This window comes from Hemicordylus capensis, chromosome 1 (genome assembly GCF_027244095.1).
Source record: "Hemicordylus capensis ecotype Gifberg chromosome 1, rHemCap1.1.pri, whole genome shotgun sequence".
Lineage (NCBI taxonomy): Eukaryota > Metazoa > Chordata > Lepidosauria > Squamata > Cordylidae > Hemicordylus > Hemicordylus capensis.
Genome location: NC_069657.1, coordinates 255,107,816 through 255,118,972, shown reverse-complemented (window position 1 = coordinate 255,118,972; position 11,157 = coordinate 255,107,816).

Below are 11,157 nucleotides of genomic sequence, written 5' to 3'. Positions count from 1 at the left end.
TTCTCCATTATACAAGGGAGGGGCGATTTTTGACAATCTTCCCTTGCCTTGGCTGTGCAGCTGCCTGTGTCTTGTGAAACTATGTCCCTGAAGGTTCTCAGACCTTCTGGGTCGTCATTTCATGACATAGCATATGCTGAGGGAAGGGAAGATTGTCGGAAATCGCCCCTCACACGACAGAAAATGTTGGTGCATCAGCACAATGTTAGTCAAATGAATTCATTTCCACCTGGGTACAACTGTTTTGGGGGGAAATGCCCAAGTTAGTAAATTTGGAGATCAGAATTTGTTTAAACTAATGCATGCTGTCTGTGTGTGAGAGAGTAAGTAAGTAAGTATGCATGCTTATTTTTCCTCAAAATAGTTTTTTGTTAATTTAAGGTTTTTGTCTAAGTGTATATCCCTATTCTCTGTAAACTTTAGATGGCATACAAACCTGTAAACAATAAAAACATAATTAGCAGTGTAGTATTATGCATGTTTGCTCCAGAAGTAAGTCCCACTGAGTTCAGTGAAGCTTACTACTGAGTAAGTGTGCATAGGACTGATACCTAAATCATTTGACTTAAATTCCCCCTTTTGATTCAATGTCAGAAGTGAACACACATTTGAAATATCAAAGGTACATGAGTATGGTGTGCTTAAGATAATTGTGCAAGATGATCTCATGGATATCACCAGGTAGGGAAACTACATACACTTACACTAAAGCTGCTTATCTTTTTTAAAAAGTACTTGGAAACTTTTGATGAAGGTATATCACAAAGGCTGACACAAATAACAAAAGTAAATAATTCTAAACATGTCAGCGTATTTTTTAGAAAGAAACCTTATCTTTCAGCAGTGTGAAGGAAGGAGATAGAAAACTTCCTTTTCAGGTTTGCTACAAACCGCAGTTTCCTATTATGTCTGAACTTAGGAAATTATGCATTACCTGCATTCAGACATAACAGAAAACTCCATTTGTATCAAATCAGGAAAGGAAGGTGTGTGCATGCTTGTGTGCCTTTTTCTCACCCCCCCTCCCCTTTTGTTTGCCTCATGCAGAGAGGAGTGTGCAAGCCTAAGACTCATGATGACTCTTGAGCATAACAATAAACAGGTCTTACAGTGTTTTTGTTGTAGTAAACAAGACAGACGATTGATTGATTGATTGTGTGAAGTCGGTGTCAGGTGCACTCTAAGTCCTGCTATGCTGCCTCATCATCATGGTGGTGGTGGGTGTTCCTGGGAGGGATGAGCGAAGTAGCTGGGAGGAGTATTCCCAGTAGGGTCACACAAAGTGCAAAGATCATCCCATCTTCTCAGCTAAAGCAAGCAGGCACCTATATTGGGCAGCAGCGATATAGGAAGGTGCTGGAGGTGAACGATCACTTCAGTGATAACAACAAAGGCATCATTTCATACTGTGCGGGAGAAGACAATGGCAAACCACTCCTGTATTTTACCAAGAAAACCACATGGATAGGAGAGACATTACAGTCTGGTAATACATTTATTAGGCCCAACCAAAATGATACAGTTGCGAGCAGAAAGCTTTGAGCTTCTCTAGAACTCACAAGGCTGGGTGGCAAAGAAAAGAAAAGGGATGGGGGAGGAAGAAGCTGAGTAGCAGAGTCTGCAGTTTATAAGAATCTTTAGGAGGAGTTAAAGATTTAAGCTGATCAGCTTCATTAGGTGCTAGTGGTAGTGATTTGCTGATACTAAGATGCATGTAGGACTATTGGGACAGATGCACATTCCTAAACACAAGTGGATTTGTGCCTGGGAGCTGCTATGTAAACTATGAAGCAGGCCTAATCTGCCTCCTAGTTGAGGCTAGTCTAGTTCTTGACTGTTCTAATCTAAATAATAATGCATTTACTCACCTAAGGAGTAATCTGTAGCTGTAACACTGATCACTGTGAAATGTTGCTGCCATCAAAACTAGGTACAACAGGAAATAAGACCAGGTTGTCAAAAGTCCAATATTAGATTGCTGAGTTATTAATATTGTTGCACAATTTATATTTTGGAAGCTTTTTAAATGATACGGTCAAGACTATGGTATCTATTTAACAAAGCTATAAATACATCCCTTTTTACTTAGCTAGCTAGGTAGATTAATGCTCTTATTAACGTATTTTATCTGAGAGGAAGCATAATGCTTAAAACATAACAATTGTATCTGAGTAATTGCAGCATCTATAAACAGACAATGCAGTACCAGTGCTTAATTTATCCTTTGCCTCTGAAGCAACCAAAGTTGTCACCTTGTCCTCTAGTGGAAAAGTGCATACATTGCAGAAAGTTAAGCCAATTAGAAAGCAGAGCTTTCCATGAAAGACAAAAGGCTTTCGAGATAAGCCAGGAAATTTCAAATGCTGCTTAATTACAAACTTAACCCCAAATGTATGATTCACCAGAGATTAGCGGCTAACATCTTAACAAAGTGTGTGTGTCAGAAGGCTCTGTGGGGATGCACCAGGAGCTCCCCTCGCAAATCCCTCAGCTCTCCTGAGCACGCAACTGTTGTGCCAGAGGGCGAAAACTTCTGAGTGCTGCTTGTGCTCCAGTCTATAGCTTTCTCTGTAATCAGAACCATGTCACTGAGGGTCAGCAATGTGTTTCATTTCTTACAGGTAGAGCTGGGAAGTTGCAACAGTGCATGCATGAAGTAACTGAGGAAGCTTGCATGCTGGCCCCTGTGATGTCTCTGCCGTCCCCTTCTTATGGACACACTTCATTAGTTAGGATGCCAGCAGCCACTGGGTACGCAGCTATAGAGTGTAAAGTAGCAAGAATTACCAGTAATCGTCTCCGTTTAGTTAATGAGGGAGATAATATCAACAGAACATTCATTCAGCCATCTCCTATATGTGAAATAAAACAAGGCAGAAATTCAGAGCCGAATTGGGGGTAGTGAACTGTAGTAGCTTCAATCTGACCTTATAAGTACATGTATTGCATTTTAAGCTCAGTTTCAGCCTTTGCACTCTGCCGAGAGAAGCCCAACATTTTACTTCATCGTTGCCACTTGATTGAGCTAGTAAAAATTGTTACGCAATTGTGGAGCACATGCTGTGAGACCATCTTGGCATCGACTATCTATGAGCAATTTCAAGAGGTGAGAGGCAATAAAAGACTGTAAAATATGTTGGGAGTAGATCTGTCCCAATAAGGTAAAGTTGCAACTGGGCCTCTAAATATTCGGGCAGCAGTGAAGACAGGATGTGAAGAGAACTACTTGCTGCTATTTAATACTTCAGTATTAACCCTCTTGCCAATAAAGCTCTTTTCACCTGCTATAAGTTATAGGCTTTCAATTTATTCAGGAGCAAGTATGGATTCTGTGACTACTGGTGAATACAATTTATAGCAGAGCAGTGCTAAATCATGCCCTTGGCATTCTTCATAGCAATAAAGTTGTCTAATTGAAAGAAGTCCATATTGACAATCTGACAGGAAGGGCCCGGTCTTAATAAGAAATCTGAATTATTTTGCCTGCAGTTCTTAAATCCAAATATCATAGTTGTTTATCCTTCAAGAGACCAAGGGGCCATTCACACGGCCTACCAGGTAGGGGGAAGGCTCCACAAACCTTGCCTTCCCCCCACAGATGATGGGGTTTTCTGGGTTGGTGGGAGCATAAAGCACGCTCCCACATGATCAGCCCTGCTCTGTGCAACAGATTGCTTTGAGGCCAGGACTCATTTTGTCCCGACCTCCGGGAATCCCACAGTGCATGCACACCGAGCCCAGTGCACTGGGGGATTCCCCCCAGGGAACGGGCACTCTAGGCACCTGTCTTTGTGTCAGTGTGAGCTGCAAGCAGCCTGTGCTGACACACGATCCCCGGCAGATGGGTGCATTTGTGCCCTTAACCTCAGCTAACAGCCAGGCTTTGGCGCAGAGTTTGGTGCCGTGGCTCCACTGGGATCTGTGTGGATCCTGGTGATTCTCACGGGCAGCCAAGCCCAGGCTTGGCTGCTTGTGAGAACAACCTCAAAGTGTTTGCTAAAAATAGGTACTCTCTATGTTCAAATAGAATTTGTTCCTAGTCTAGAGTCTAGATTGCCACATGAACTGGATGCTTTATGTCACTGGCTGACATCCGAACATCAGTGCAACGAGAGAAGCACTGGTGTACCATTGGTACTTCTGAAGCGTTCCAGACTAATGCTGCACCAGTGCGTGTGTGTGAATAATTTGTTACCTCCCTTTCCCCAGGAAGCCCTCTGTGTCCCCCCAAAATATGTTGTCCCTGAGGGGACATGTTTTTGGGTGGCACAAAGTGCTTCCTGGGAAAGGGGAACCAGCAGTGGAGCTGAGTTAGTTAGACTTTTCAAAAGCATCAGTGCTTTTCCTCTTGCTCTAGTGCTTTATTAGTCAGGATTTTAGCCACTAAAATTAAATACATCACGAAATGCTTGATCCAAATTCTGGTTTGAGTTAAACAGAACACTGGGATACTATGGATTTCCAGTTGACACTACGTTAGCCAACATGATTCTGTCATTGATAGAGCAGAAATGTCAATTCCCTTTTTATGAAAGTGGATTGTGTGAATCTGGATGTAGGCTTTGCAATGTATTCATATTATATTTGATACTAAATGAACCATAGTGTGTCAGTACACAAAGAGACTGTTCTCATGTCCAGCCAAACCCAGCCTGGGGCAGCCCAGCCAGGCTTAGGCTGGTCATGGGAAGCTGTAGGCTCCTCATGGATCCTTCCACTCCCCACCCACCTATCCCTCTTAAGGAACCCAGCTGTTAGCCGAGGCTAAGGGTGAGCTTGGATCCTTACCCCAGCTACTGGATATCGTGAGTCTCTTTGGGCTTAATTCAGCCCAATGAGATCCAGAGAGATGGGTGCGTAGAGTGCCCATCTGACAGGGGAATCTCCATTACACACGTGGCATTGTGGGATATTTGGAGACCAGAACTACAAGTTCCAGCTTGGATCCCTCCACCCTGCTCCGTGCCTTATGGAGCTGCACAGAGCAGGGCTGCCCATGTGGATGTGTGGGTGGGTGGGGGCAATGACAGATGCCTTGGTCATTTGGGGGAAAGGTAGGTTAACACCAGCCTTCCCCCACCGCGCCCTCCCAACCCCCTGCTGGCAATCATGAGAATCGTCTCAAGGTCTATTGCCTGTTGAAACAAAGTTTGCTTTAAATTGGAAACATATCTGATGGCTTTCGTTAACACTGTTGTCTTGGCTGTAGGTGATAAAATGACTGGCTGAGAAACAGGAATGTTTCCTTGAAAATCACTGATCTTAGAAGTGCCTATGGTGAAAAGATTCATCAAGAGAGTGGGTAATAATAACAATCTGGGTTGTGCTTTAATTTAAAGGTAATTTGGTCAGTATTTCTTGCTCAAGCACGAGAAAATCAATCAGGATTGTTTGCTAATCATTGTTCTTTGAGCTGATAATTTGTTTTCTGTAAGTTCAGGTATGTAATTTTGGTATCTAACCTGAAAGCAGACTTGCACACCTAAACCAGGATGTAAGCTGGTGCCAGAAACCTGGAACAGCTTCCATTGGCTTTTCTTCCATAATGAGTTGATAATTCGCTTCTTGGGTATTTGTTGGGATTCCTCCCTGCCCTTTCCAGTGGGGAGAAGACATCCAGGGTTTGAACACATGACTTCTTCTACATGAGACCTGTGCTATTGCAGAGGGCTTGGGTCCTGGTTGCAGCCTCTGTGTTCCTAGTGTATATGGCTGGGTGGGTGGGTTAGGGACAGGACATGACAAATGTCCCATGATCGAGCCTTCACATATGTGGCGGGGTGCTTAAAGAGCTGCTCTGTAGACCTATCTGCTGCCCTCTTTTGCTTCGGATGTGAGTGTTCTGGTCAGGCATGCAAAGGGCAAGTTTGGCTTTAATTCTAATATCCCCTTGGTTGGGCTTGAACCCAACTCCCAGCCCTGAGCTCTGTTCAGTAAGCTTCCAACAGGGCTCCCCTTGTTGCTTGTCCCCTTGCCTAGCAAAAGAGTCCATCTTGCTGTTCTGGAAGCCTGTGTGTTGGTTGTACATGCCTGCTCCCTCCCCAGGGAGCTATCTTCTCAGCTGTGCCTGTGTGTACCAGAGAGCGTGGTAACACAGGTTTGACTTTCTGGTTGCTGGGACAGCAAGTAGCAGTCATGCCTGGCTACTTGTTCTTTGCACCACAGGAGCTCATGCCGAATATGCAGTGCCATGTACCTTGGTGTCAGATAGATTGTACATTTTGTGTGGTGGCAACAGAGAGCATCTCCCTGTTGCCATGAGTAGATTGGCTCCTTCCATGTGTTATCGGCATGCTCCATTGTGACCAGTACATACCAATTATGTCATGGATGCCCAGGGAGTAGCTAGGAGAGCTGAACTTTCTGTGTGTATGTGGGTTGTTTTTTCAAAAACCTTTTACTGCCCTTGTCCCCCACCCCCCGTCTTGTTCCAGGAGCGCATAGAATCCCAACTTAATTATATTGAAGTTACATCAGTATAAGTGGTCAGTGCTAAAACTGGGACTATCAGATTGCTCTCTGCCCACTGCATTAGATCACAAGATATAAGAAATGTTTAACACAATTGTGAAGTACATTGTCAATGAAAGTTCATCAGCATGACAATACACATTTGCATATCCCTAGTGTCCGATCCATACAGATTATTAAAGGTTCTTCTAGTCTTATAGTGCCTAGATTTGAGTACCATGTTAACATTAGAACAAGATTTCTGAAACAAAGCCATTTTAAATGTTGCTACCATTCTTGTTCCTCTGTGCTGGTAACTGGGAAGGGGACGGGGTAGATGACCCGGGTTGCATATGGCCCAGTGACAACCGGTTGCTAATCCTTATTCTAAAATGAAGATAACTATAAAATGAATGAAAGGGGTATATTAATCAGACGAAACATTGGCTCAGGACAATGGCGATGTCTCCTAAATCTCATATAGCATTTTAAAGTAGTATTAATCCACTGAGCAGCTTACCCTTAGGTAGTGTTGTGATTTTGTTTGTTTGTTTGTTCTCCATGAAGTTGTTTTAAAAACTTGTTTAAAGAGTCACATTTCCCTGGCAGAGGAAAAACACTCTCCCATTGGTTGAGGTGACATCAGCACTGCTCAATCTTCCTGCAGCCTTCTGATATGTGTGGGAGAACTGACTGAGTTGTGTGGATTTGTTTTGCACTGATTCCTGAAAATGACTGAAAAGGGAGTTGTAAAAGGAGGTTCAGGAAATTGGCCATTTGTAGATTCCTGCATGATCACAAGTTTCTTTGCTGGCAATCAAGCAAAGGGTGGAAATAATGATTGCTGGCAATCATTGGAGTGGAAATAAGAGGAGTGAAGACTCCAAGGTTAATATTAGAGCTGGTTCTACAACTCAAAAAAATTTCCTCTTAAAAAATATTGCCGTCTCACATGGCATACCAGTATTGGAAGGAAATATGTTTGACTTTTCTACCCCTTAAAAAAGAAAAAGGGAGTGAGTGTACAAAGAAAAGCATGGGGTGAATAGTGCCTGTTTCCTGCTCTTTTTGTCTTTCACCCTAGAAACAGCTGAGAATAATCTCCTGTCAAGGCTGGTGAAATCTGCTGCTGGGGAATAAAAATAAAGGACAACAACTATTACACATGAATGATTTAACTCATGACTCTAAGGTAAATAGGGGGACAGGCTCAATTACATCACCCTTGGCTCCTTAGCTGTGACAGTGGGCTTTTCCTTCATTTCTTCTTTCTGCAGCCTCTTCCTTAATTTTATCTTAGAATTGCTAGGCCTCTTTGCTATTTACAACTTTCCAACCTTGTACTTTGTGAGCAGAAGTGACTGCTAAGTTCCTTGTAAGGAACAGAAGGCCAGGACTTTTAGGTATGACAAGCAGACGTCCAACAGGTGCAACATTACCTATCATTTTAGGATGGTAAAATGAAACAAAATGAAGGAAGAGGCCACTGTTTTATAAAAACAGCAACACTAACACTGCTAAGCATTCAAGGCCTATGTGGCCCAATCTATCTCAGAGAGATGAGTTAAACCATTCGAATGTAATAATGGTTGCCCTTTATTTTCAAGATGCCCCTGGGAGAGGGGCAATCATCATCATCTACATGCAGATTTCAAACATTTAATGTGCTTCACATGCATTATTTCAGTAATCATCACAACAGCCCTGTAAGGTAGATCAGTATTATCCCCAAGTCACTGATGAGAAGCGAAGACATATGCAGCCCAATCCTATGCATTTATACCCACTGAATTCAAGAGAACTTACCTCAAAGTAAGCATGCATAGGATTGCAGCCCTTGTACCAGGGGTGATATATGTATGAACTTGCAACTTAGTTCTCACCCTACACCAACTCTCATAACATAACAATCTCCAGTGACTCTTATCTTATTAGTTTCTGATGCATAAAAGAATAATAATCTATTACAAATGTCTTCCTTTAGTAAACAAGCTCTTTCATATAAATTGGATACCGAGACCCAATCCCTGGCTGCCACACATCCTGCAATTTAATCTAGCTGATGTACAGGAGACCCCTTTTGATATGCACTAGCTATATTTATCTCAAGTGTTAATCTCACTTTTTCTATCTGCTTAAAAAAAAGAAGCTTTAATCAAAAAGCACAATGTACTCTCAGGAGAGAGAAAAATAACCCTAAAGCTAAATCATGCTTGTTCTCCTGTTCTGTTTACTTTTGCGTTTATATTTTGATGAGAAACACCCTTTTGTAAAGGAAGGAGGATTGCTGATAGATAGGAAATCTTTCTAATATGATTAAAGCAAGAGGAAACACAGACATTCGACTCAAAGGTGAATGCAAGGTCACCTAGGTAGAGAGTTTTCCACACTGAGGCTTTTGTAGGTCCAAGTGTTATACAGCTGCTTGTCTACAAAATATGATAAAAAGCCTTCAAGGCATTTTCATTGGCCATCCCATTTATCTTCTGTTGCTTTCTTTTGCTCTTCCCTAATATCCTTCCTTTTACTGTGCTTCTGCCTTCATCTAGAATGGGCTCCACTGCTTGGCTTTAATCCTAGAATTTCATTAAAATCCATGGGACTTCCAAGTTTAGGAACGTAGTGTTAGTCCATCACACTTTATGTTCTCTATATACATAATAGTGACTGTCTGATGAGGTTATTAAGGTACTTCCACAACAGATAAAAAGCTGAAATTTGGGTACACATGTACCGCAAGAAAAGTCTAGAAATTGCACTCCACCCCCTATCTCTTGCTAAAAACACTGACTACTTATTAAAACTCTAGCAGAATGCAAGCTACATCACACATGGGTGTGTGTGTAAAATCAGATAGCACAAATGATTCTGAAGGGACATTTTCCTTTCACATACTTGAAACAACTAGAGCTTAAATACAGAAAGCCTAAAATGTTTAAAGGTGTTTTTGTTGTATTAAATATTAATACAATAACTTTGCTCATCATAAAATGTAACATAGGCACTCTCAGTCATTGCCCCAGAACCTTCACACATATGTCAGAATGGAGCAATGTAGGTAGGTGTTTCCTTTTCACAATAACTGGAGTTGGAGAAGGTAGATTGAGAAATTTCCAGAGGTTGTTATCTATGGTTGTAGATGCAATCTGTAAAAACTAGTAAGAAACATTATTGCCTAGCTGGATCAGACCAAAAGTCCACCTAATCCTGCATTTTGTCTCCAAAACTACCCAGGGAGAAGCCCTTAGAAAGTTCACTAGCAGGAGATAACAGAAGCAGTCATCGATGTCTGTCTTCAACATTGGCCCAGGTTTCAGAGGATTATCTCTAAATGCAGAAGTCCTGCTTTTGTCAGTCACCAGTAATTATTAATTATTAATTAGACTATTAATTTGCCTAAGAATTCTGCCTCCCCCATGATCACAGCTCCCATGGTGGGCACAGTTTACCATGTGTTTTTAGACATGCAATGATACAACTACATTGCAAATGTTATCACAAAAACAATTATTTATTATTATTATTATTATTATTATTATTACATTTATATCCTGCTCTTTCTCCAAGGAGCCCAGAGCGGTGTACTACATACTTGAGTTTCTCCTTCACAACAACCCTGTGAAGTAGGTTAGGCTGAGAGAGAAGTGACTGGCCCAGAGTCACCCAGCTAGTTTCATGGCTGAATGTAGATTTTAACTCAGGTCTCCCCGGTCCTAGTCCAGCACTCTAACCACTACACACGCTGGCTCTTTATATATATATAATATATATATAATATAGCTGACTGTAGAAAAATGCAAAGGTCCATCATCTGCTCTGAGAAAGCAGAACACCAACACTCTCCAACCACTTAGTAATATAGCATCAACCTCAACCTGATCTCAACTGACTCCTTACCTAGTATACATTCCAATTTTAGATGTAAGATATTCCCCTCAGGAGATGGAGCCGCTCTGGGAAGAGCAGAAGGTTTCAAGTCCCCTCCCTGGCTTCTCCAAGATAGAGCTGAGAAAGATTCTTGCCTGCCACCTTGGAGAAGCCGCTGCCAGTCTGTGAAGACAATACTGAGCTAGATAGACCAATGGCCTGACTCAGTATACAGCAGCTGCCTATGTTCCTGTGTCTAGGTCTACAAATATTCTGCATTATCCCATAACAACATGTTTGCTTTAGACTCACTTCCAGGTGAGCATGTTTAGTAGTGCAGCCATGTAGCCCAATCCTATGCATGTCTACTAGGAAGTAACTAGTCCCACTGAGTTCAGTGGGCTGGATTTTACTCTGTAGGAACTGTGCCTAGGACTGCAACCTTATTTTATTTATTTATTTATTTATTTTCCCAATTTCTATACCGCCCCATCAAAAATGGCTCAGGGCGGATTACACAGATAAATAATAAATGAGATAAGATGGCTCCCTGTCCCCAATGGGATCACAATCTAAAAAGAAACATCAGATAGACACCAGCAACAGTCACTGGAGGTACTGTGCTGGGGTGGATAGGGCCGATTACTCTCCCCCTGCTAAATAAAGAGAATCACCTCGTTAAAAGGTGCCTCTTTGCCAAGTTAGCAGGGGCAACCTTACAGGCTGATCCCTGGCAAAATTAGGTGTCTTTAAGAGATTACAGGCCTTAAGATCTTAAAATCAGTGCCAGCCTCAGGCACACACAGAGGCTCCAAGACCATGGGATGCTTCAGTGCTTAG